Source organism: Anser brachyrhynchus (genome assembly GCF_964034855.1).
Source record: "Anser brachyrhynchus genome assembly, chromosome: 2".
NCBI classification, from domain to species: domain Eukaryota; kingdom Metazoa; phylum Chordata; class Aves; order Anseriformes; family Anatidae; genus Anser; species Anser brachyrhynchus.
The window spans coordinates 52,336,373-52,364,041 of record NC_137695.1 but is presented as its reverse complement, the minus strand read 5'-3'; the positions used below and the strand labels follow the sequence as shown (position 1 = coordinate 52,364,041).

At 44.5% G+C, this 27,669-nt stretch overlaps 1 long non-coding RNA gene across 1 annotated transcript; it reads right to left on the bottom strand.

Moving 5' to 3' along the window:
* Window positions 1-126: 126 nt before the first annotated feature.
* Window positions 127-21,303, bottom strand: LOC308190922. Its single transcript, XR_013947573.1, has 3 exons — window positions 19,122-21,303; window positions 1,491-1,678; window positions 127-1,155 (listed from the first exon to the last, which is right to left on the bottom strand). It is a non-coding gene; the product is annotated as an uncharacterized lncRNA (long non-coding RNA).
* Between the last annotated feature and the right edge of the window lie 6,366 nt (window positions 21,304-27,669).

The following is a 27,669-nucleotide window of genomic DNA, read 5'->3' as shown; positions in this document are numbered from 1 at the left end:
AATTAATAAACTAACATTTACTGCACTAATTAGCATCTCCTAGAGGGCTTGATTATGTGTTTACACCAGTTAGATACAGCTCAGTATGAGAAAATACCCACATTTCATACATCAAAAGACATTTCTTTCATATTTCCTCTTCCACGCTTATAGTAGTGAAGTGTGAAGACAAGAGCATGAAGGAAGGTAGAATAATTCATTACCTTGTCTCCCACTGATTTGTACATTCAACATTTTTTTTTTGAATAAACACGAAGTCATAAATTAGCTTGTAGCAAAATAGAATTAATTGAATGTCTTAGTAGGATCATCAAACCAAGGTTTAAAGTCAATTTATCTGCCTGGGATTTTGCTAATGTAGCTTCAGCTCATTAGGGTGAGAGCAGATACTGTGGATGGGACACACAAGCTCATGAAAACACAGAGCAGCCTAGGATCTCCTTATTTAGGAAAGATAATACATATATTTCAGATATATTATGCACGAACACAGACACATGTACACACAGACATATATTTACACTCAGAGAGAAAAAGTATGAGCCATAAAACAAGTCCTTTCAAGAAAGGGATTTTATATCCAGAAGATAGTACAAGGATTGCAAATGCTCTCTGAAGGTATACAGTCATAGAGAACACAGACTGTCCCGAGCTTCCTCGGACCTTTAAAGCACAATGTTATTTCCTTAGCTCATGAACAATGCAAAAGCCGCATTAGTAAGCAATGGATGCCAAGAGACAGCTTGGTTACATCAGCTCCTTTACCTAAAAGGTAATATTCTGAGGCTGGAAACAGATGCGGGACAATTAGGACACAGAAGTCAGTACTGTGGTTTTGGGAGATGTTTAGGTAACAAATCCTGTATTAATCTCTGTGGATACTTCATTACAGCCAGAATGTTTTCTATCAGGAGGGCTTTTGACAATGAACGCTCCAGCTAAGCAAGGCAGATGGAGTGCAGCAGGAGCAGCCTGACGCAGAGCACACAACCCTCTCCTCCAGCCCTTTCCTGGAGGCAGCAGGCTGGTAGGATTCCCTGAGCTGGTGTCACAAGGAGAGAGGACGTTAACAAGCACCTCAAATGCAGGTCAGAGCATAAAGCCTGAGTGCTCTGTTCTCCCAGATGTGTCCTCCAGCAATGGCAACAGCTTTTTCTGGACTAATGAAAAAAAAAAAAAAAGGAAAAAATTACAGGGCTCAAAGGCAGCTCACATCTGCACTGGCTAAAGGAAACCTCCAAGGTGTCAAAAGACAAAGTGTAATGACTATGTGTCATCCATTGAGAGAAGGATCACACACATTGCTACTTAGCCAACTTAATTCCTGGGGAGGAAGAACCAGTGCAGCACATTAGCACAGCATCATAAGAAGTCAATGATGGTTTCACAGGCTGATGCCAAAAGGCAAACGCAACACCTGACATACAAAGTCAGCACACTGAGACAGACAAGAAATAGGTGGTATTTCAAATCTACTGCATGAGACCAACCTGTGGTACACAACTTGCCAGCTGTGAGCATCTCACATTTGTCACTGCAGACGCACCCCATGCTCTCTTATTCCTGTTTACTGCTTGCATTTCAGAGAGACTTGGGTCCAGACCAGCTCTGCTGGGAGCCACATCAGTGTATGTTGGTAGAGGCGGTACCTCAAATCTCGTAACAAGGAGGAAAGAAGCTGCAACAATAACGAGAAATGGCATGATGAGGACTCTCAGAAAGGGTGATATGCTGTTCAAGTCATGTCTTTAAGACACCCTAAACAGAGCAACTTGACAGACTGTTTGCATTCCTACAGATACAGACAGCAGAATGATACAGACAGCCATCTCCAAACGCACCCCTATTCAGATCCTCCTGAACTGGGCACTCGGATATTTTTGCTAATGCCAGATAAGCACCCTTGAACGTTTTGCTGAGGACACGTATGTTAGAACTTCAGGATGAGGCAGACAATTGTCAGTAATCACATCTTTGGTCATAGCTTGTACATAAGGTCCTTCTTCATTCACCAGCTACACTGGTAAATGTGACACAGCCTGTGGCATGCTGAAGTCCTGTGAGCACTTGGACACTTAACACGGACACATAAACATACTTATCTGTTTGCTAGAAACAGTGCAGCAGCATCTTAAAAATGATATAACCCAGCTGGGAATGGGGAAGGCAAATCAGCTGGCAGCACCACTGCCTTCCTCTAATGGTCCCAGCTTTCAGTTGTCTTGTCCCTCGCCAGCTGTCTGTCCTTCTGCAAGCTGGGTTGGCTGCAGACCATCTGATACGGAGATGTCTGGCACCCTGTGCTCTAAATAGACTCTCTGATGTAGACCCTTATCCTTGCCAAACACCCCAGCACTAGGCTAGATAAGGGAGAGCCAGGGCTGAATTGTGTATATGACTATATTACCCAGGACTAATACAAATATTTGGCCATATATTCAACCAGTGTGAAGTCTACCACCACTCACTGCAATGGAGCAACGCCATTCCACATCAGTCCTCCTAAACAGGAGCAAGCTGTTCACAGTGGATTTAGATGCAGATAGAACTTTTTTTTTTCCTTTTTTTTTTTTAATGAATGATCTATTTTCCTAGTATCTTAATCAGCCCTTTTCCAGACAAAATTCTACTTCCATTTTATGGAAGGCAACTTAGGACTAAAAAGTTTTGAGCCAACAATAAAGCAGAATCAGGACTGCTTTGAAATCCAGTTCCTAAACTATATTATTCAGTCTCCAAACTCTCCCATGTTATATTGCCTTCTCCTCACATGCATCCATGTGCCTTCACATCAATATTTACGCTTGTAGTTTCCCATTCTGTGCACACAAGTTGCTGCCTTCCTCTCCCAGATAGCAGGCATATGCCTTTCTGCTGTGTCCACCTCTTCTACAGAGGAGAAGGTCCTCCTGACCCATGAGGTAGGGCAGTGCACAATCTGTGTACCTCTCCAGCAACTAATTTTTGTTGCTACTTAGAATAATGAGAAGAATTCTGGAAATGTGTCTGCCTGAAGAAAATAAACCTGTTTGTTTTCTTGCAGTAGAAAAGATCCTGCTCTAGTTAATAAAGAGATTGTTTATATTTGGTGAATTTACATTTGTTGGCAACTGAATGTCACTCCAGCTCCACTGCTTCCCTGTCCCTCCCTTTCATGTGATCTGAAAGCAACTTTGGTTTGTTTCTCTCACTCACAGCAAAGCAGAGCTGCAATAACAGCAAATGGTCCTTGGAAATCACAGTCACATTAGGCTTCTGTTCAAATAGCTTTTAGGGCTGTGATAATAGGAGGCATTCCTAATAACTGGTGACTCAGTAAGACCCTGCACAGAAGGCCTCCAAATGCCAGTACACAATTTAGAATTTAATCTAGAAACAGTGGTGGTGATGAGACTCCAGCTGGGGACCTTCTGGTCTGAAGGCCAGTGCTGCACCAAATAGTCTAAAGCAACTACTTTACCCATCCAGGAAGGAGATGGATCCCTTCTATTCCCTTGAAGTTCACAACAACTTTTGGGGCAGTGCTTGACCCGTGAAGCAGAGAGCGCCTTCATTGCTGCCTTGACTCTTGAGACTCACCACCCTGAACCACAACACAACACATTAAACTGCTGATACGTGGAGAGCATCCGCTCGTGCAGCGCTAATATAAAAGTCAGTTCCTAAACAATGAGTTTCAGCACACTTCAGTTCACAGGCCACACATATTGTGCTTTTGGACTGTCCTTGGCCTGCTATAAAGCTAGACTGGATACTCGCCTAGAGAGAGTGAAGAGTTCACTCCTCACTCTCCCCCACCCAGCACAACCCTTGTGTGGAATCATACAGTGTTAGAATGACTTGTGTTGAGTAATGCTTCTTATGTGAACAAAAGGTTTCTTTCTGAGAGAAGGAAGCTACGACCCCACAACATCAAACATTTCATTTCTTAAAACAAAGCTTTGAAACTGTCAGTCTGTGCAAAGAGGGAACTTCAGCACAAACTTGTCTTCTTAAGAAGAGTCATGGTCCTTGGATGGCCACTGGAAAACAGTAAATGGCCAGAGACAAGCACAGTGATTGGAAAAGGAGAGGATGGATGAAGACCTCCCAAGTACAGGCATATCCTCAACCAACATTCCTCTGAGGTGCCCTGGCAACATCCACTAAGAACAGCAAGAAGCCTCTCACACAAGCAACAGGGAAAGCCTGTTGCCCCATCCCTGGAGGTGCTCAAGACCAGATTGGACAAGGCTTTGGGCAACCTGGTCTGGTGGGAGGTGTCCCTGCCCATGGCAGGGGGTTGGAACTGGGTGGTCTTTAAGGTCCCTTCCAACCCAAACCATTCTGTGATTCTATGAAAGGACAACTCCAGCTCATGAAAGTAGGTGGAGAGAAGGATAGATTGTGCTCAGATGATTCGGTCCCTTTTAGTGCAAAAAATCTCTACAGATGCTAAACCTCAAAAATGCCAGGACAACATTTAGTGGTGGGTCATGAGAAAACATACCAGTGTTTTGGAATTTATTTATTTATTTTATTATCAGTGGACTTCCAATGGGGTGCAATATTTGCTAACAGACTAATTTGAGTTATCCACAGATAGTTCAAAAATACAAAGAGTTCATTGCCCAGATATCTCTATTTAAAATAGATTTGCTTTTGTTCATCAGTGTAAAGCACATGGCTGAGAAATGGCAAAGTGCCAAAATGAAACTGCTCCTAATTTTCAGAGGAGGCCACTGGCTAATTACACAGACTGCAGGTGTGAAGAGAGAAGCTCAAAGTAATCAATAGTAGTAATTAATCTGCTAGACTGGAGCTAAAGAGCTAACAGCTGGACATCAGAAATGGACACATGCAACAAGATCGGCAATAATTACCTCTTTAAATATTGAATTTCCATAGCAACAATTAAGCATATAAATAAAGGCTTGAAATCAAGGCTCCAAGGCATGATGCTGAATTGCAAACACAACATTCTCCAAATCAACCCTTTTAATAAAACAGTAGCAGTATGCTTGGGCTGGGTCGACTGGTCTCTGGTGCTAGCAGAAGCTCAGCTTCTGCTGCCTCCAGATTTTTTGGCTGTTCCACCTTGGTTACTTCCAAACCTACAGGTTCTGCTGTAACTTCTCTTTGTTCAACCAGCATCTAAAGAGACCAGGTGCAATGCATGCCCACCTCACCACCTCTCTTCTAAGGCTCTTCACCTTACAGCTTTGGCTTCACCACCCTCTGGAGATGGTCTCCCTTCAAAATGCCCCACTGAGGCATCATTTGGATCAGGCTATCAGTGCCATCATGACTGGGCAACATCAGAGTGCCCTCACCTTACCTCTGCAGGGCTGTCAGATTGAGCAAGCACCGAGCTTTGGGAGTAGCCACTCTGAGCACCCTGCCACCATGGGAAGCATTGCCCCTCATGGAAACACCCAGATATCTCTCCCCATGCTGCACAGCATGTGTCCACAGCATACATAGCAGCGTTGCGGTCCCCCGGCACCTTGTCTGTAGCACCTGCAGAAATGGATACCTGATTTCCCTCTTGGCTTAATGGCTCGGGTTCATTGCAAGAGCACGCTCTGCCACAGAGGCTGGAGATGCCAGAAAGCCTTCATTAAGCTCAGATTAATCTTCTCAGTAAACAATATTACTTTCTGATATATGCTGGCTAAAACCCACCTATGTTTACCTCAGTGCAGATATCAAAGCCATTTTTTCTCCCTGCTGTGAAAGAGGCACAAACCTGCTCTTTGTTTTTTTCTTCTACATCTCCAGAACCAGAGCTGGCACTGTGCACCCCGACCTCTGCAGGCCACACCTAACCAGGATATAACCACAAACCATGCTACTGCACAGCTTCAAGAATTTTAGCAATCAAAGTAGCAATGACCAGTCTGCCTTCGGCTCCACCCTGCTTGTAAGTTTAGTACAATGATAAGGTGCCTTCTTCTTCTCAAGAGTTAAATAAGGTCTTTCCAACACATGTGACCAGACACATCAACTCACACTTCAGTAATAACACAGAAAAGATCCACTCAGCAACTACCAGTAGAGGCTATACATCTCCTTTAGCACAAGGAAAACTAAATCAGACCTACAGAAATCCTAAGAAAAAAGTCCTGAACTACATGCTTGATTCTGATCCCTCCATTTCCCAAATTAAATATGGAGCTGGATGAAAGCTTGGGGAACAGTTTTTAGAATAATCTTACATTTTCTGCATTTTAAACATTTCTTTCTCCATCCATTAAGCATCATCCCAGAATTTTCTGCTATCAGGGTTTTTTTTCTGAAAATCAATAGAAGTAAGGAGCCCATTTCTATAACCTAATAATGGCCCTGGATAGATAACTCAGCTGAGAAACAGAAACTCCTTGAACTTCCCATTGATTTCAATGAAACTTTGCAAAGGTCCACTGTTAAGGCAGGATGGGGAGCTATAATTTTTGTCTCAGAAGATGACAGCATTCCATAATCACCCTCATATATTGATTCCCCCAGCCACGCCAGCAATATTTTGGAATCTTCATGGTCTGTAAATATTTCTGTATGCTGTATTTCAAAGTCTTCGGTGGTATTGATTTGTGTTGTACCTGTCATGCTATGATATTTTACCAATACAGTGCTTTTGCAGCTTTGGTGCTACATTTTCTATCTTTCCAACACGCACACATGGGTCCAACTCTATGAAGAACCATTATCAGATGCTACCAATGCATCTAAACTGGTCTTATTTTTAAAATAAATTAAAATAAATAAAGGAATGAGCTTAACTGAATGGCACGTTTGACTGTATCAGGCGTGTACCAAGAGCTTAACCCTATAACTAGCCCAAAACTGTTATTATAAGGCTCAATTGCTTCTCTCCCACACTGGCTTCTGTGGGAAAAGCAGCCCAGCCCTCCACAGGTGATGCACAAGCCACTGCCAACCAGTAGTTTTTGGGAGAGGTAGAAGCTTGTAGAAAGATTCTTCCCAAGCTAGTCTTTGAGCAGCATCTACGATCCCATTCATCCTGGTGCCTCAGTAGTTCATGCTGAGGACTGACATCCAGACACCACAGAGATGTTATACGTTGAAGGAGAGGAACCATGCCTAGAGTACAGTAGATGGCCAGAAAATGCAGACCCCCAATGGCAAGCAACTAGGAAAAAACCAGCAGATAGAGCCCTCCACTGCCTCATACCTTACATTTCCGCAAAAAAATATATGCATATATATGGTGTGAAATGTCGATATTCTGGTTCAGGGATCAAAGCCAAGGAGCTCACAAAAGTTCGCACCATTGGGCCAAAGAGCAAGGTTTGTTAGAGAAAACTGGAGAAAACCTGAGAAACACCTTCCCTCCCTCTGTCATCCAGGATACATGAGGAAACCCTAACCATGGCTCAAACAAACAGGAAGACAGAGAGAAATAGAGTCCCTGTTTTCTCAAGGCATAGACATGGTAATGACATCTATTCACATTACCCAGCTCTAGGCAGTAAATTCATGTACTGTTACTGGAGGAGATAAGGCATCCTAGGCTACCCATGCATTAAGAGAGAAACAAAGCACTCTGAATTTGTGTGCAAAGGATGTATATTAAACTTCTGCTTGTCCCCTCCGAGCTGGTGCACTGAGCCTCCCAAAATGTGTATTACATGTAGTGCAGAGGTAGACAGGTTTTACATTAACATTGGCACGTGCTTGATGATGGTGTTCAATTGTAAGTATTTTGATGGAGCAGTAATTACTAAAATACATCGTGGAAAATTAGATTTAAATATTAGTACTGCTAGAAGACAAGCTATGGATGGGAAAGAGAACTTTCAGTTTCTTTCCTATATAACTATCTTTCGGGGAAGAAACCATAATAACTGTCAGGTCAGCATCAGTTCATCAGAAAAAATGCCGAGGCTGCCTTTCTCAGGATATTTTGAGTGCATTCACACTGGAAATACACAAGAATAAGAAGTCTCATGATATTTCTGCCAATTCATGTCTGGATTGCATTATCATTTGAGAAAGAGACCGAGCTCCTCCCAGGACGGGTAGTCATTTCCATGAAGAGTCATGAAACAGAGCCAAAGCTTAGAGCAGATCAACTGGGAAGCAAGCACAGAGCATCCCCAGGCCCCTGGCTCATGCTGCAGCAAGCAGGGCTGTGCCTGCAGGTCGTGCTGCTGCCCAGGGAGCTGGGAGCCCTCTGCTTTTGCTAACAGCCAGGTGTCTGGTTTCAACACAAATAGAAAATTAGAATCCCAGCTTTAAAAACACTTCTGTTTTTAAAAATTGTTAGCCTCCCCCAGTTCACTTCTCCTTGTTCACTAATGCTCAAAGTGGCCTTGGCCAACACTGCAGCTTCTAGAGAGGGAGACAGCAGGCATCCCATAAAGAAATTATCAGAAAAAAGTCTGCTTCTGCTGCTCTAGATTGCACCAGGAAATAGTTCATCTCTCTCCCCCTTGACCACAGCAGAAGCCTGGAGACATTAGCTTTTTAATGAGCAAAAGTTAACCTCTGCAAATACTCCTTTTGTGGTATGAAAGTTTACAAAGCTACCAGCCTACACAAGCTTTCATGCCACTATGTAGAATCAAATTTACTTGTTTCAGATAAGTATACACAACCTACAGGATATATGCATGCATGTGTATGTACACCTACATGTGCACAATAAACAATTTTTAATCATTGTTTAATTATAAAATAACCTTCCAGACAAACATGTGCTTTAGAAAAGAAATGTCAAGCTTAAACAGCCCTCTCCTGTTTTCTCCTAGCTGGATTATGGCTTGTCACTAATTAGTTGACTCATTAATTCATTCCATGCTTTTCCCACATCTTTTAACTTTCTCTTCCCACAGCACGAGAGATTGCCATGCACAGAAGCGAGATTTCCATGTAGGGTTATGCAATGTGGTCAAGTCCTCTGTCTTTTGTGGGTCCTGACATATGCACCCTCTAGTAGGGCTCATGTGCTCCCTGGACTGGCAGCCATCAAGTAAATCCTGAATGAGGTCAACTGGCTGTACGTAGCATACTGAGACATAAAGTGGTTGAGGAGTCATGACGTTGGGTGCCAATGAGCAAGGCTCATGCCTCATGGCAGGAGACAGAGAAGTTGGCTGCATAAACATCTCACATCTGTTTGCCTAGCAAGTGCCACCCATATGGAATAGCATCGGCTAGACAGAAAGATCTGCCAGGTGCTTTTGAAGGCACTTCAACCCATGGAAGGCACTAAAATGATGCTACAGATCGCTACGTGTTCTTTAGGCTTATTGCTTTGACGATTTACCCTGGCTGTGCTTCAGCCCGAAGCAGACCCCAAATACTTCCTGCCCTCACGTGGTAGTCTCAGACCCCCACAGACTCCATTGCTTGTGACCACATGTAACACGTGTCTTATCCTGTGTGTGTAAATCTCTTACTGTCAGTCATCTCCAGAATAAATGCCTGCAACAGGACATCCATGGGATCTGTGTATCAGGGCTGGGATAAGTGCTGAAGTTCATATTCCTGCATGCCATCATAAACCACTCGCATAACGACTTTGTGGCAGGATTTTCATTTTATCAGACTAGCTAGGCAAACAGAAGTAACATTACACAGGCATCCTTGGATCTATATGCATTCAAAAAAGCACTGTCACATCAGAGAGCTGCTGTTGAGTGAGTGTTAAGGTGAAAACGTGCATCAGCATGACACATCACAGCCCCTAGATACTGAGAGAGACATTTCAATAAGGTCACATGTCTAGCACCAGCAGACAGGCAGCTCCTTGCAACTCTTGGAAGTGACCCAGTGCCTAATACAGACAGCCATTTCAGGGAGACTGATATAATATGATTATGTCTTGTATTAGAGCATAGCTCCCCAGCTAAATGCACCCACCCAACTCATGAGGACTGAGAATTGAACTAATTTCTATTTCCACGTATCTTCAGCTGAAGTCATTGCACAGGAGTGTAGGTGTTTTCACTGAAAAAAACAGCCAAATCTTTTTCAGAGCTAACACATGAGTGAAAAGATGCATGGGTAACTTGCAAAGCACTTAGAGTACCATAGGAGGAGATTAAAAATATAAAAAGAGAAGCATAGGAGTCATCCTATGACTGTGCAAATGTCTGACCTGTATAACCCAGCTCCTTGTTGCTGGCTCCTTTGTCTTCGTTCCAAGTGTTATTAAGTCTTCTCAGTCCTGAACTGAGACACATTCTGAGAGGGGAACATTTCCTACTTTGGTCTTACAGAGCATCTAGCACCATGGGGCCCAAGCCCCCATTTGACCAAAGCCCAAGTAATGTTTTGAAGATTGTTTTGGACGCTTGTTTTATTGATGCTGTTCTCTTTTAGGCTGAAGCACAGGACACACGAACTAAAACAAGATGACATCTGTGAAGATGTGGAGCTTTTGATTTTCTGGACTCCTCGACTAATCCCACTGTTCTGCTTTGCCCAACCCCATTTGCACTTAACAGGATGCAGTGCATGGCTCTCTGTTCCCCCACACATAGACCTACTTGTGACCACTTGCTCTTCCCTCAGGTAAACATCTTCAGTACTTAGTAAAACAACATGCGTACAATGCTTACCATACCGTTCACACAGGAAATCAAAACTGTTTATTTTTGTAACAGGGAAATCGTAGACTAATTTATACAGAGGTACTTATTCAGTCACTCATTAACTGTAAGTATCAAGAACCTAATTTACTGCAACAGCAGCCCACAGATTGTGGCAAATTACGCTACACAAAGACGCAGGACCCAGGTCTGTCAGAACTGACTTCTAAAGCTGAAGTTTATTTTTAGTATCTGTTTTACATCCAGTTTTCCCCAACAGGATAGATTCTGCCCATACTCTCATCCATTTTTCACCCACCTGTCTCCAAGCCTAAGTGTTACTATTATCCTTTATTATTATAAGCTTTCTTCAGGATGAAGTGGGAAAGCACATAAGGTCTCTGATTTAAAAAGCACATCAATAAAATGATGTCATTAACTGATCCCTACTCCTCTATCAAACCAAAAAACATCAGTGGGACATAAGGAAGGGAAATATTCTAGCTTGATTTAAAACAGCTTTTAAAATTTAGATGTACTTTGAATGGCAAACGAATGCAAGCCAAACTTTTCTTCAGCTCCATTTTTAAAAAAGTTTCTATTTAAGGCACTTAGAATAAAAGAGCATAAACAGTAAGGATCAACACACACACACCAGAAAAGGAGACTGTTCTCCCTGCTTGCAGTAGTCCAATGGCCAGACAATACACCCCAGAGGAAAGAAAAAAAAAATACAAACTTTTTTTCTTCCTTCCACCTGATTCAAAGCAAGAAATAAAGCTATGGTCTCTAACCATCAGAAGGAAGTTATAACCATCACATAGGCTGCAGGATATTCTGAGAAAAAAGTTTTTTTCTGAAGTTTCTCCTGTTGGAGCTGTTCTACTTTTTAATGAATATGTATAAAGTCATTAAAGGAGAAAAAGAGAGACTAATTAGCATACTTAGCTGGGAAGGCTGGGTACCTGGTCCCAGTCCCTGCTCTGGTGAACATCTCATTATGTATACAAAGGGGAACCAGGGGCAAAAGTCAAGCTATAAACCAGAAAATCCTATAGCTCGGTGGGCAGAGAAAAAGTTTCATATGCATGGCCACATTGTGGCTGAATGCCCTGAGAAATGGACTCAGACGTAAAAGATGATACAACCCACAATGGTCAATCTAACCTGGAAATCACACACACACCAGCTTGAAGTATTTAAGGGAGAGAACGGGAAAGGCAAAAAGCCCCGTTCTGCCTTCAAGATGAACGTTCAGAACTGAAAATCCCTGAAACTAGCAATGTCCCCAGAAGTCCTAGGCCACAAGCCATCCTCTTCACTACTCCAGGACACCACCTATTAGCTTGGTCAGGTGTTTCATGAGTTTTAAAATGTAAACAACTAGCAGGTTTGGAGTACGGAGCTTTTCCTCTCGTCATCCCTTTCCTAGATTGACACATGTAAACTTCAGTATAAGCATTCATTTATTGCTTGCATTTGCATCTATAAACTACACATAAAAGATTAATACATACCCATGAAGACAACTTTCACATCAGTCAGACCAAAATTAATGAAACCAGTTGAGTAACTAGGTAGATGTTTTACATGTTTTTATTCTAACGTTATCCTGTAATAAGCTATACTATTCTGAAAGTGTTTTAATGTATTTTGTATGTGTTGTGAAATGCTTTTGTGGTCTCTTGCCACTGCACCCTGGTGAAAACCGCCCCCTGGTTAGAAGTGTTTGAATAAATTACTAAATCCAGCACAAAGGAAGAAAGCAAGTGCAGAAATTAGGGAGGAGGAGAAATCAGTGCCAGGAGAGAATATATTCTTAGACACAAACTCCCTTGCATAATACTTTGTTCAATAGATCGTGTTTTTGTTTAGCACTGAGGGAAGAGACTTTTTGCAGATTAGAACATTTTGAGCATTTGATGGAAGGCAGGGAAAGTTTATTTATAAGCAGAACAGTGAAGGAACAATAGGCACTAACATCTGTAGTCACTTGTGAGTTATGTTTCCAAGTGTCAGCCTAAGAATATGAATTATTTCTGTGAAGACCATCTAGTTCATCACCCCGCCCAGGTCAATGAAAGTAAGAGACCCTGCACTAACATTATTTGTCTTCAAGACTAACCCCATACAAGACAATGAGTCGTGTCATCCACCCCACCCCCCCCTTTTTTTTTCCTGGAGAACAGACATATTGTATTTCTGAAGAGCTTTTAAATCATGGAGAGGAAAAAAAAATCATTTCCTCTAACCCTTCTTTTTCTCTGTATTGAAGGTATAAAACAGTGCTCCACCTGCTACCACTCACAGACCAATAACTTAAATTTTTGGCACTTATTTACAGACTCAATAGATCCATCCACACCTGCTTTTCCCTTAATTAGTTGGCTATCCAAAGGCTGCAGACTGGCTGCTGCCAGCTTCCTGTACTAATAGGAAGATCATTTAGGGCTGATGTAAAAGCACAAAATAAATAAATATATAAATCTCATACAGAAACACTAACGAGGAAAGCCTAGCACAATAGGGAAAAAAATAAAAGCTAAGAGGTGATGTCAAGGTTAACACACTTTGGGGGAGGATTGGATGTTTGTGCCGGACTTTTTAATGTCACATTTGTGAAATATTTAAACACGTAGAGATCTGTAGGGTGCCAAGGAAGCCGTGCAGGGCCTTGATCCAGTAACATCACATCTTGATCCATCATTCAGGGAGCTCTGGATCACCACTGAGAAGAAATCTTTGACCTCCTCCCACTACCCATCTTATACAGAGAGCTATTGTGGTTGTAGGAGTCAAACTATTATTAGATTAGCTATTAGCCAGAGGGAGGAACATGCTTAGGAGAGATTTACTTTCTGTAGTGCTATCAGCTGAGTTGCTGGAATAGTAGGCGTTTGAAGACTAAAATGACAGGAACATTGCACGAACCTAAACAGGCAGGGAATGTTTTTCAGAGAAAACACTTAAGTCTTATTTTTCCAGACTAGTAACACAGAAGCAGCGTTGCAAAGGCAAAACAAAACACTACGTGTATTTACTGTTTTAGCCAGCATATAACCTCGCAAAAGAAGTTGGTATCTTATCCCCAGATATGTACCATGTCCAGGCAACACCCTGTTACAGCTGCACCCAACCTATTTCAAATGTTGGCTTTAGCTTCATACAAAGGGCTGCAAGTTGCAGAGAAGACGGGGGTTTTCTTCAGCTCTCTGCTGTTTTAAGATCTTACATTAACACATAGGGCACAGCACCCAGCAGAAGGGCATCCTCATCCATCTCATGCCCTCCAGACAGAGCTGTAATTGCAAAGTCTGGTCCTATCACTGCTCAGACCTTTCAGTTCTGTTTTTAGGAGAGTAACTCTAATAAAGCACTCAAGTTTTATTGTTTGCAAGGCTGAAAGAAGAAAATTGCCTTGTGGTATATGTTAGGACAGGAGGAAAGGAAAACTGTATAATTAAATACCTAAGGATGAAATAGAACAAGTAGGGTAGAGGGAGTTAATTACTCATCTGAGAGTTTGCTTTGACCCACTCTTCTGCAGTCATACCTATTTCACTAAGTTTCAATAGCGCGTTTTGTTCTGCTGCAAGACTCAGATCAGTGATATCATATTAGATGAATTCCCCACAATGTTCTTCTCTGTTTGGGAAATGCTGTAATTATAGCGACTGATCTGAAGACCAATAGTTTGAAAACGTTGCCTAAGGCATACCGAAGTCCCATGACTTATTAACAAGTCATTTTTCTCCCAGGGTGTGTGTGGTGGTTTGGTGTGGGGCTTTTTTTTTTTTAGCTGCTTCTTGAAATAGCATTTACGCTTCACTACGTTTCCCTGATGTTGTGGGGGTGCCAAAAACCAAGGATATGAGGTGGCATTTGGATGTATTTGTTGTGGGAAGCCTCTCCTACTCTCTGCCCTCACCTGCCTGGAGGCTGCCCAGGATAGCTGAGCATCATGGACTCCCCAGTGCACCCAGGACAGTCCAGACCCTTTTCACCTCCCTGAATAAATAAATAAATAAATGCTATTTTGATACTACTTACACTCATCTGTGAGTGCCACTAGCTCACTCCAAGCTCAAACTCCAGCAGAACTTGTGATACATGCTCAGACCCAGAGCCCCAGCTCTTTGTCATGTGCTGGGGCAGCAAGGAGGCTGTCACAAGCTTCAAATCATTACAAAAGGTGCAAGAGAAAATGCTGGAGATAGACCACAGGTTTGAATTCCCTTCCTCTTCTGCTGGCTCACAAATAATTTGAAAACATGACAGTAACTTCCATTCCGATAAAAAAAATAATGCAAACAAACAAAAAAGAATATGGCCACTTGATCACAAAACATCCTGTTTTCTCTGTAGTGAAATATATAGCTTAAGTTAAAAAAAAAAAAAAAACCTACATGTTAACTTCAACTGCATAAGTCATCACCATTTTTAACAACAAAAAATGTCTATTACTGTTTCTATTGAACAAACCTAGGAAATTCACTCAAAAATATCTTTGCTATCAGAAAGCCTACGCTACCCAGTAATACGTGCCAGTCTGGATAAGCAGTCCTTTGTAAATAAGAAAATCCAGCTGTACAACTGCCCCCTGACCTCTGTTCCCCTATAACACACTTTGTAGATGCAAGGGAAGCAAAAGGCTTATGCCCATTGAAGGAATGCATCCGAAACTTTCCTTTTGCTAGCAGTAACTGTGCTGCTGGTGTGCTGTACCAAATGGAAGCTGCGCACACCTGCCCCACACTCAGCTACATAGCCTACAGCAGTACCTCAACCCAGCACTAAACCCATTAAGTGAATATTATCTCATGCCTAGCTGTCATTAAATCCCCATCGCTAAATTTTCTCTGCTTGCTGCATCTCAGTGCTGAAGTGAAGTTCCCAAGTTCTCCCTGGGACATAGGTAGCATTATTATTTATGCTTACACATAAACACGCAACTATGTACATTCAGCACCTCCTCTGTCTCACCCACAAATTTTTCCATATTGTACTCCAAGCTCTGCCAGGCTCCAGCTAATCCTCCCACCATTCGGTACTGCTCCAGCTAATACAGTGACTGCAGCTGGAGTGGTGGCAGATAATTCCCAGTGAGCATTGCCAGCTCCAGGGGGGCAGAGTTAATGTTTTATTGGCATGCACTTGATTCTGTATTTCCTGGATTTGAATTTTCCACTTGGAAAGGTCTCTGCTACAACTGGGTCATCTCAACTCTGCATTAATAGGGATTTTTCCCCCCCTCATAGCTCTCAGAGATTCTTTGTGGTAAGGTAACCGCAATTATCTTCAAAGACTTTCAGATTTTTTAGCATCTCATGTCGCATATCATGTCTAGAATCAAACTGAGATTTGTAAATCAAATTACAAATCCCAGATACCGACAGCAGCCTAGGCTCATGCAGAAAGCTGTAGATGCGATACACCAATGAAGACATCTCCTACTTACAAGCACACCTCTGCAGCATCGGTATGAGAGGTCCCTTTAGTAGGGGTGGGAGAGGAGGCTTGCTGTGCTGGGACAACAGGACAAAGCCAGAAGCTTGCTGTAGTTTTTAGGCAAATGTTTGATTTCTAGGAGGAACACTCAGGTCACCTACAGAAGGAGCGATGACAGTGCAGCAGGTTTGTAAGCCCTAGTGGAATTTCAACCACCACCAGCACCCCTAGGCACATGGAATGATCATTGACCTCATGGGCAGCCTCACTGATGCAATCAAGTGAGAGGAATCAGTGACTTCTCCCCCATCAGCTAAACAGAATAAACCACTACTAGGCTCAGCTGACCACCCTCTACAATCCTACGTTAAGCCAGTGCACCCATGGGGAAGCTTCTTCAACCATATGCCAAAACAGAGCATTAGGAGTTTATTCTGGTGGTTTGGCACAATTTCGGGGTTCTCCCCTGCTCCCCACAGCCTTGTAAAAATGTAAACTTGCCCAGAGATAGTAGAGAGGGAGAGCCAAGCCCTGCAGCTTTTCCCTTCCATCTTTGCTCAGCTGTAAATCATTATCCAGCAGGCAAGCCAAGAGAGCTCATGGCCTCACGCTGGCCGCAGAGATGGGTGGACAACACCAGAGCCCCCAGCTGACCTTGTAACAGGAACCTGCCTCCCCTCCGTAAAGGGAACAGCTCTGTTGGAGGTCTTGCAGCACACCATGGCCATCATCAGTAAGACTTCTCCCCCAGCATCCATGACTGCTCTTTTCATCACTTTTCTGCAAGCTCCCTAGCTCTCCAGCCACGTACCAAAGCTTTCCTGCACTCGTCCTCCCTTCCAATGCCTCAAGGAGAGGCTAGCCTGATGCACCAGCAGCCTGAGCCACTTGATCTCAAAGAGCAACAGCCTCACCAGCACTATTATACACCAAGCATGCTCGCCCACACTCGGTTGCTCATAGGTGACTGCTTTTGGGTTGGCTCAGAAGTAGTCCCACGTTAAGTCACCTCTAGAATATATTACAGCTTGGACTCAGTTTTCATTTTATCATCACTTAAGAACATGACAGCCTCCACTAGACTGAAGACTAAATGATGTGGACAGAGTAGTTTATGCTGACCTTGAGCAGAGGTTTCTCATTCAGTAGTACAGGAAATGTCAAAACTGGCCGAGCAGCCATTTCTCCAGGATGACCCATTTGTATCAACCCTGACAGCCACTGGGTAATATACTTCTTTTTTCCTCTCACTCTCTCCCATCCTCCACCCAAACATCAGTGGGGAAAAAAATAATAATCCTTTATCTATTGAGTAAAACAACCAATAGATTTGACTCACCCTTTTGAATAAACAAGCTTGAGCAAAGGCTATTTCTAAGGAAAATTCTCCCACGTCCTCTGTGTCCCACCCTATCTTACTGCAGTACAAGCTGGATTTTAATTCCTCAACTAAAGTGTTTGGCTTCTGCATTGCACACAAAAGTTTTTAAGTATAGACCTCTTTTTATCTACTCCTACAGCTGCTTCTTACAATTACATTAGCTATCTATTTATTTTCCTGCTTGGGGAAAAAAGAAAAAAAATAGTCAAACCAAGCAACTCACTATTATGTCTCTTAAAGCATATATGCACTTTTCTATAAAGCTCTGCAAATTCTACAAAGCTTCATCCCCTTCTTCTCTTAATAAGGCTCATTTTAGAGGGCACCAATATTCCCAAGGAAATGGTGCCTTCTACTCTTGCTGCACCAGAAAATGCATTTCAAACATAAACAAGCCAGCAGCAACCATATCTTTGTTTGGCAAACGTGGTAGTCTCATCACTTCATCCTGTTCATAGCAGCACACAAAGGAGTACTCTGTAGCCAGGGGTAATAGCTGATCCCATAATCTGGCACTAACACTTAGAAAGATTAATTACCCTATTAAGATCTTAGACACTACTAAGAAAATCTTTGTATAAACCTTTTAACTCACAACAAATGTAGCATATTTGGTGCCATCAGTTTGTTGCACAATAAAGGTTCTCACCCTCCCACACTTGTTCAGTTTTGTCTCTGTCTCCCATGCTATATAAACACACACACGTGCTCACACACACAGCTTTTTTTTCCTTTTTTTTTTTTTTTATTATTCCTTTGTATTGGGAAAGCAGCAAAAAGTACAAGTGTGTTTGGAGCAGATAAAGTAAAAACTCCTTCTGTCCCCAAATTGCCTGCCTCAGAGATTAAGCAGCAAAAGCAGACACTCACTGATTCAAAGGCTGCTGCTGTGTCAGAAACCAGAGGCACCTAAGCAGACACGGGTTGTAATCCCTACGCAAATTATATAGCCAAAAATATGAGGAGGGTTAGATTATTAAAGGCTGGTTATCAAAGACACCTTCTGAAGTACATCGGTGCTGATTAGCACCATCAGATGCCAATGCAAAACCTTAGCCTGGCCCCCCACATCCACATTATCTCCCTCTCTCACCCTGTCCTTCTCCACCACGTTGTCACCAGCAAGAAAAGTCGCAACTGTGTGGACAGACGTAGATAAAGCACATGTGAGTCAGCCGGCGATGTTTAAGAGCACAATTATTGCCCTGGCTCCCAACAAGGCGGCTGTGTGCAAGTGAAGCCTTGCACAAGACAGACAGGGGCAGTGGAGGCAAGCAGGACATAATGGTATAACGTTGTACCTGTGTCCTGCTTCCTTTATTCATACCTGGGGGCCACAAAACACCAGGCTTTGGGGAAAGGCTAGGTCTCCAGGTCAAAGATACAGCTACACATTTCACAGTCCTTTCCTGAGGGAGCAATTCCCACCCCCCAAAAAAGCATTTTAAAGTCTTTGATGCTTCTGCCTCACCAAGGAAAAAGCAGGAGCACCTTCTACCCTAGGTTCTAAATGCAACAGGCATCAGCAGTAACATTAGGTTGCCGAACGGCTCGTGCTACAGAGATTTCATCTGCTTTGACGTATCCCCTCTGAGTGCTCGTTGCCTGAGCTTACTGGGTTCGATTTCATATCATATCTGCAGAAGCTGACCTTGGGACTGCAGCAGGAATCCAAAAAAAAAAAAAAAAAAAGAAAAGGTGGAAAGGCTGCTCATCCCAGCTTTTCTTGATAACTGCTGGGCCCAAGTTTTTCTCACCTCCATTCTTTTGATTTCGTGTCAGCAGCAGGTGCAGGTGGGCAAGTGGCCATCCTTACTGGCACACAGGAAATGTCTGATACAGCCACAGCACTTTACCAGGAGTTGCCTGGACAGCTTTTGTTGCTCCCATCAGCCACACAATTAGCTGCTGCTCAGCAAATCAGCCCCTGACACCTGAGTAGGCTCACCACATTTCTAGTGCTTTCCCCACAAACCCCGTCAGTAGAATATCCTTGAGCCTATCTGTGCAATCCCATCGCTCACACAGGCAGGCAATGACATTATTTGCACAAGCCTGCTCTGAGGATGACCCATTTCTTCCTCCCTGACATCTGGTAGACTCTGTGTTACTCAGTGGCTAGGATGGAAAGCAGCAGCCCCCGTATCTCCTGCTGCCGCATCCAGGTCCCTTTCAGTGCCTTCTGGCCCGCACGGCTCCTGCCGCAGTGATTATGGAGACAGCAGTTGTGCTGTAATTAGGATCCTCCTGGGCCAGCCAATCTGAATTAGCAGCAGAGGCCAGCTGCTCCGCTGCCAGCGAGATCTTTTTGGCACACCCTCCTCTTGGACACTCGTCCCCTCCTGTAGCCCATCCTCTCTGCCCGACCACCAGTGATGAAATCTGGGACAAGCTTCCCATGAAGAAAATTGCCTCCCCACCACTGCTGGCCCCACCGAATGCCACAGCCAGGCAAGGTTGTCCCTAAGGAAGTCTGAGCCCAAAGTGCAACCCAGTGCCTCCAAGTCCTATCCCACAGAGGCCCCCAGCTGCTCCAGCCCTTCCACGTGGATTCCTCAGCCAGGAGGAACCAGGTTTTGCTAACAGGGATGTACGTATTTCTTTTAGTATCAAGAGGGGGGAGAATCTTCAATACTGCTCTCCTTCATCCTTTTCCCTTCCTGATGATGACCCAGACAGTTCCAAGGGCAACTAGCTCAGAGCCACCCATAAAGAAACTCTCATTGTGGTTTCACCTTTCTAGTTTTTCCAGAGCTAGTGTTCTGCACTACTCTTGCTTTATTTCATTAAAGAAAAAATTGTGGGGCTTTTTGTTTCCTACTGCTAGCAACAATATATAATATCTTCTGCTTAAAAAATAAATAAATAAAAAAGAAGAAAAAAAGAAAACGTTCCTTTTTCCTTTTGATTTGTTACTGTCTTTGTATTTCCTCTGTTCAGACTTGAGCAGCAAACAAGCCATAGTCATGTTCATTCTTGGTCAGTTTTACCTCCCTCCTCCCTCCTTTTTTCTTTTTAATTACTAGGAATCATTTCTGATGGCAACATCCCCTCCCACAGTGCTATACAACCATGTCCAACAATGCCCAGAACAGAAATCCACCCTTGGTTTTCTTACAGAGAGAGTAGCTCTTTCTGATGTGTCTGCTCTCTCCCTTCCACACTTGGTAGAGGGGACGAGTCCCTTCAGCAGACTAAGCAAAATCACTGTAGTTACTCAGTGCCATCCTGGTGAGGAAAGCTGAGTGTGTCTAGCTTCATAACGCCAAGTCCAGGGCAGATTGGTGAATAGATATGAGGTCTGATGAAACAGGTTCTGAAAGTGTGAAAATTGTTCTCAGGTGCTGCCAATGGAAGCTGGTTTAATTTACAATTGTATTCCTATTCCTAGGTTGAAATTTTCATCCTCTTGCTCTTAAATTTCAAAATTACTGTGCAGAAACAGGAAAACGGGAAAAAAAATGCACCATCATTTAAGTTTTCCATCACCAATTCCTTCCACTAAAGTATATTTTTCCTTTTTGTTAATTTTTCTTCTTTTGTATGTGTTAAAAAAAAATACATACAAAGGAATGTTTGGGGAGGGTTGGTTTGGTGCATTTAGCCATACTAAACTGGCCACATCAGAAACTGGGAAGCTAGATGAGACAACAGCTGCGAGGAGTGTTGAGGAGGATACACGTGCATTATCTCCCCGTGTATTCCCCCCCAGAGAAGGATGCGGGCATACCACAGTACAGCATTTAGCATGCGCCTTCACCATGCAGTTTGCATTCAGTTCTCTCTGACGTTCACCCAGTGATTTAGCTACCGCAGGTGTGGGACGCGACTCCTCAGCCACCAGACTGCAATTCCCCTGCCCACAAAAGTCATCCAAGAGAGCCTGGCCAGAGCTCGCCGGTGGCCCTGGAGGCAGCAGCAGCCTGCCGTGCTCCAGTAGTCCCCCTCCTCCAGCAGGTACCCAGAGCAATGCAGGGCCTTCAGGTCTCAGCATCCTACAGGGAAGCACACAAACCGTGGGTTAAAGGAAAACAACCCACCTACCACGTCCTTCCCAGTTCCTGATTAAAAGTCGTACTAGGAGAGCATTGGTTGTACATCTTGCCCGGTGCGGATGGACGGACGGACGGACGGACAGAAGTGCGGGCGCTGCAATTCCGTGTAGTTTCCCTCCCTCTAGCGATGGAAACAGAGATTGCGGGGCACTCCTCGTGGGCTCGGAGCAAAGCAGAGGGGGCTGCGAGGAAATCCCCGGCAGCACCAAGCCAGGCAGCTGGCCTTTGGCGGAAAAGTACGTGTTGGGAGAGAACCACGGCCCCACACGGGGAGGTCGGCAGCCCCACGGCCCCATTTCCACCCGCAAAAGGAACCCCCTCAGCCAAAAGTCAGGGGCAGGACTTCTGGCTTTGACCCACAAGAATGCCTCCCTGCGCAGAGGAGAACCAAACGGGATGCTCTGCGTGAGCCACTCTGGCTGTCTCGTTGTGTTTTGTCCAGGTTTCGCGATTGCGGGGCTCACAGAGGAGCGTGTGTCTTTGCCACACCACTTGGCAGGGCTTTTCAAATATTTACAAAGTGTATTCGGTACCCCCTGCTAATAATAGCCCAATGGGTCCCCAGATAGAGTGCTAGAGACTGAGGCGCTCTTGTTGCGGCTGTTATGTCGCAGCCCTACTGCACAATGCTGAAAGGCTCCTCAGTTCTTGTAAAAGGCCAGGAGACAGGGAAACAGATCGCAGAGGTTCCCGAGGCTGTTATTTTAGGAAACGCTGCCTCAGTGGCTGAACTGCAAACTTTCTCCAACCAAAGTTGTGTGAGGTCTCTGATCCTTACTCACTTTTGTTCAGCTTGCTTGCTGGAAACTAACAGCAAAAAGCCTTAGAAGCAAACAAGCTAGCTGGAAAGCTATCTTGGGTTTACCCCTCTGAAGGGTAAAGTATTTCAGTTTTGACCATACCATATTTCTGATACAGATGCCAAAACTGAAAGACATAGTTTCAAAACACCCTGTCCTAGGAGATGAGCTGTACAACTAAAGCCCATCTATACAACGGGCAAAACCAGAGCCTGATCTGTTGCCACAGATCAATCCTAAGCTACCTAGAGCTACTCAAACTTGAAGAAAGCACATTTGTTTCTTATGGGGTAACAAGGGAACCAAGCAGACCTCGTTTGACTGTTTGCCAGCAGAGATCTGTAAGGGGAACCCCATTTCCCACACCTTCTCTTTGGTCCCTGTCACACACACCAGACCCCAAGGGGTCTGAAGTCCCCACTACACTAGGAAACGGGAGTCGATAATGCAAACCTTCTGTGAAACCTGTGGAAACAGAGACACAGAAAAGGGTTTACTTTCCATTGCCCCTCCCTACAATAGCCCACACATCATCCTCTCTCTTGGGACTCCCATCCTGTTCAACATTCCCCAAAAGCTGCTACTCAACCCCCCAGCAGTGTGTCCACAAGCCCAAACCCCACACTTCATTTGGGTTGAGATCCTGGCATGGACATTGGCCTCATGCAGCTGTACAGTGATGGTCAACCCTGCCTGCACCAAGCTGACACCCTCGGGGTTTTTGGGGCTTACTGCCAAATGGAGGCATCAACACACAGAACCAATGTAATCCAAACTGCTGCCCTGGCTGGGTGGCCAGGCCCATTTTCACTCTTTGTATCCATCCATTAAAATTAGAGAGGGATCAGACACACCTCAGCTGCAGGCCCTTCTTGGCGTAAGAGCAGTTACAGACCGCAAATGAGATCCAGGTCTCAGGCTGCGAGTTCCCTCTCTTAATGCATCGCTCAAGTCCCACTCAATCTCAGTTTGACTCCACCACGCAATTAACTGCTGTCCTAAGTGGAAACACTCTTCTGAACCGGGCTCAGAAATGCTGTTTTCCTGAAGTACATCACAGGAGCAGCAAACCAAAGAGAGTGGCTGCTATCAGGCATGGCACCACCAAAAACAATGCCTCCGGTGCAGGGCGGTGGTGAGCAGGTCAGTCTCAGCACGACAGAATAAAGTTTCTTGTCCAATATACGTGCTTTTGGGGAGCAGAGGGGGGGAAGGAAGGAGAAGCAGCAGGACTCACCGCCTGTATTTTGGTGCCAGAAGTATTCGTAGCAGCACTCGGCAGCTCAGTGAGGTTGCTGTGTGGGGCACATCTGGGGCTCCAGAAAATCTGGAGTGGGGCCAGCCATGAAAGAGTCATGTCTCTCTCCCGTTTCCAAGAGCATCACAGCAGGCATGCCAAGGACACAAACGTACTTCACATGAAAGTCTTGCACAGGAAGTCAGCATAGCCCAAGCAAGAGAAATGTGATGCACGTGGACACACACATGTGCCCCTCTCTCATGGCTGTTATCCCAGGCTGCAAACTGGTACTCCTTTAGCAACCCCTGAAAACAAGAGGTTGCTTCTTAGAGTGCCCCGCACAGCTCAGGCTTCATGAACTGTCCAGAATCCCTTTGCAGTATGTTTGTTATCCCCTGTCCTGCTGTGCTGCCCTGGGCTGAGGCCAGGCTCCTGTTGGGACAGAGATGTGTCAGCTAGAAAGCCTCTGAGGCAAAGTCTTTAGTAGCAGTAGGTTTGTGCCCTTCCTCAGAGCACAGCAAGTGGTACACAGGGAAGAGGGGATTCTTCCAAACAAGCCTAAAAATCCCCACTAACATCCAAAAGACACGTTAACACTGACACCAAAAAGAAGTGAGGATGAGTCTGCCAGTTGAGGGGAAGGAGCGTGACTGCAGCAGGATTTCTAGGAATAACTTCACTGCTCCTCTCCCTCAATACCTCATTTGAAGAACAGCAAACACAGAGGATGAAGCTAGGCACATGCAGATGTCTCAGGAATCCATTCAGGTCAGAGGCTGTGCAGGGAGGCTCAAGGCTCAGGCACAGTACGTGAAGGCAGCTCTGACTGTCAGCACTGTGCAGCTCGTGTCAACAGAGCTGGTTCTCACTGGGTTTGATTCTGCCACCTACAATGTTGATACTTTGGGCAGGTGGCCACCCACCCAGATGGGCAGGTCCTTTTGATAAGCCTTCTTCGTACAGTCAACCTTAATCTAGAGCTGTGGCTCCCAAAGCTGCTGCTGGCAGAAGCCAGCCACTGGGAGCCCACAGGACCCCCGAGACATTTGAGTTTTCAGTAACAACCCAATAGCCCATGGAATAGGCTATGCATCCGGATGCAAATCGCATCCACTGCTGAACTATGCGAACGGAGTCTCCAAGGATGACCAGAGGGTATCACCACAAAGCAGATCTGCCTGTCACATCGCAGTCTGAAAGCCCTCCAGGCCACAGCTATTTAGCAGCCTGCGACAGCACAGGGCCACATGCTTTTCCCCAAAGAAAGAGGAAACATCGGAAGAGTGCAGTAACAGCCACATGCTCCATTTCTGCTCTCCTAGAGGCAACAAGCACACGAGTAAACACATGGGGAAGATACGAGCTGCAAAATATTCTCAGATGCGTATGTGGGTTTCTGTCTATTTACTTCACAACAGCTAAAGCATTGCACAACAGTGTTATCACAGAAGCGTTTGACGAACCAAAGAGTTGCTTCTGGTTACCAGACACAGTAATTTTTTACGCAGATACTGCGATTTGTCCTTCAGAAAACTTCACAGCCTTGTCATGAATCTCTATGATTTACAGTACCTGCTGCTAGCTGGAGCTCACAGATGGAGCACCAGTACTCCAGACTGACAATACGCAGCCAGTAACGCTGAGCGAGGATGTGTCACCTCTATAAAGGTTGAAAATAGGACAAAAATACCAGAGAACAGAATAAACTTCAGGGAGAGGCTATTTTAGTCTTTTCATCTGAATATTCAAGCTTAATTTGGTATATTGCACAGGACCAATTAGACACCCACAAAATGACACAAGACCGGTTTGCCATCAATGAGCATTTTGGGTTTGTAATTTTTCTCAGTACGCTTAGTCACTTGTTATTTTGTGGTCAGCTTACGGATAACTTTCAAGTGAACAGGGAGGGAGGGGACATACTGTCTTAAAAAGAAGATAATTGAAACACCATCAAGAGACCCTCCTTCCCCAATGACATACCCAAAATCGCTTAACTAGGTTATTTGACATTCAGATGTTTGAAAATGGTGAGTTATCTACTAAAATTAAACAATTACCTTTGTATGTTGTATAAATGGAGGGGGGAGAGGAGGAAGGAACCCACACACACTTTTCTGGCTTTTAGAAATAAGGATTTTTTTAGTTATATCAACATCAGATTATCTAGGAAAAGAAAAAAAAATGACAAGTTAATTGTGGGATTAACTAGCTATATTTATTTAGCTGTTCAGTGAGGGCATAGAGTGCTCCGAAAGAAGCAGGCAGCCGGGTGTCACCACAAGCCTCTGCCACAGCTGTGCTGTGAGCCAGTGCTTCGCTGCTCGTGGCAGAGTCTGGAAGGGAGCGCATTCCTGTCTGTCATCAGTGGATCACTTAAAAAGTGATAAGAAACATTTCTAAAGCAATGATGAAAAGTGTCAAAACATTTTAAGCGTTAAAAGCAACAAAAGATTTAATTTTGAGTTTTCCTCCTCTGCCCAGCCAGAACTATTGTCATCAGTAATGCCTAAAACTTTGCATAAGGGATTTTTTTCCCGTCTTTTTTTCCTCCACTAAATAAAAAAAAAAATCAGTAAATCCTGGACCTATCACATGTTCATCGAGGGAATCCAGCCCATCCTAGCAGCCAAAGAAAATTCCATCAGGCTTGCAGGCACACACTGGGTGGGAGAGATGGGCACTATGGACATTATGAGGCAATGGAAAGTCTTCAGTAGCTTCTCATGGATGTGAGAGACTTGGGAGAAGGATCCACAAGATGATACGGGCATGTAGCCACTTCGCACATCACAGCCGACAAAAGAGGCTAGAACAGCCTCCAGAACTACTGCAGTGTGGCCCTAACCATAGTTTTGCTTTGACACGAATAACCTGAGCCCTGGAGAGGATGTCCCCATCTGAGGTGGTTGACACCACACAGGGAAGACCACGCCTGCCCAGCACAGCTCTGAGCCTGGCGGGCTGTGCTCTGCAGAAGGGGAGCTGTGGAGCTTGGCCTCTCTCTGCCATAACACACACGTAGGCACACACACAGCAGCTCTAGGTTCAGAGCCACTATTTAAAAGCATAACAAAGGGTCAGTATAGACAGATCTTTATCTTGTTCAGGAGTTATTTAATAAAAAAGAATACCATGCCAACACTAAAATCAGCCTTCATGCTGAGCTCCTGCTTTCTTACCGATGTTCACCAGAGCTACCTGCCATGGGGTCAGAGCTTTTCCCAGTCAAGAGCACGAACCAGTCCAGTCTGGACTCTGACAGGCCCAGTGCTGACACAGGAGCACATGGCCACATGTGTTCTTGCCACGTTTGGCTCCAGGGGCACTCCGTTCCCACAGTAGCTCGGAAAGACAGCAAACATCAGTCACCTTTGGGAGGAGAGGGGTCAGGGCATGGAAGGTGTCTCAGCTGGAGAAGGATTTTGGAAAAGCTCTACATCCTGCAGAGAGCTTAAAAGAGCATGATTTTCCTAGCAGAAGAGCTTTTTTTTTTTTTGTGACCTATTACCAAAAATTAAAAAACAAAAGTTGTGTCGTCATTTTCTATTATCTTTATGTCTCTCACTCCTTGTTTCTCCCCATGCAGATAACTCCCATCTAATGAATTTAAAAGAAGAACAAAAGGAAGAGGAAAAGGCAGCCTTGTAGCTAGTACGATATGTTTCCAAGACAGGCAGAAGCTTTTTTCAGGAGACCAACAGATCAGTCAGGCATGGGACCAGTATTTTTGCAACTCCCATTGGGAGCCTTCGTGCCCTGAAAAGCCTTCTTTGTGCTCTCTGCGGGCAGCAGCCGGTGCAGAGCTCCAGCATCGGATGAACCCGAGAGGATCAGTGGCTGGAGGGGAAAGGGGAAGAGAAGGGTGACCCTCCTAAATAACTTTCAGAAAGTGACTCATCCTTTCACTGACAGCGTTAACATCTCTGCTCCTGCCAGCTGGGCAGCTGCTCTGGCCCTCTGAGCAGTCAGGGAATGTTTTGTTCCAGGGATGGGAAAAGGGGGGAAACAACCCTTCTGTGTGCATGTGAGCGTGCATGTGTAATTGCCGTATGATTTCAGCTATTTTGACCTAATAAGAGTTGCTGCATTAGTCACCAGCTTTGGTACGAACAGATGGATTTGGAAGAATTTTAAAAACTGAAGGAAGAAAGAAGAGAGATGAGAGATGCTGCAGACCCCAGGGCAAAAGGGCATCCCTGCTGCCAGA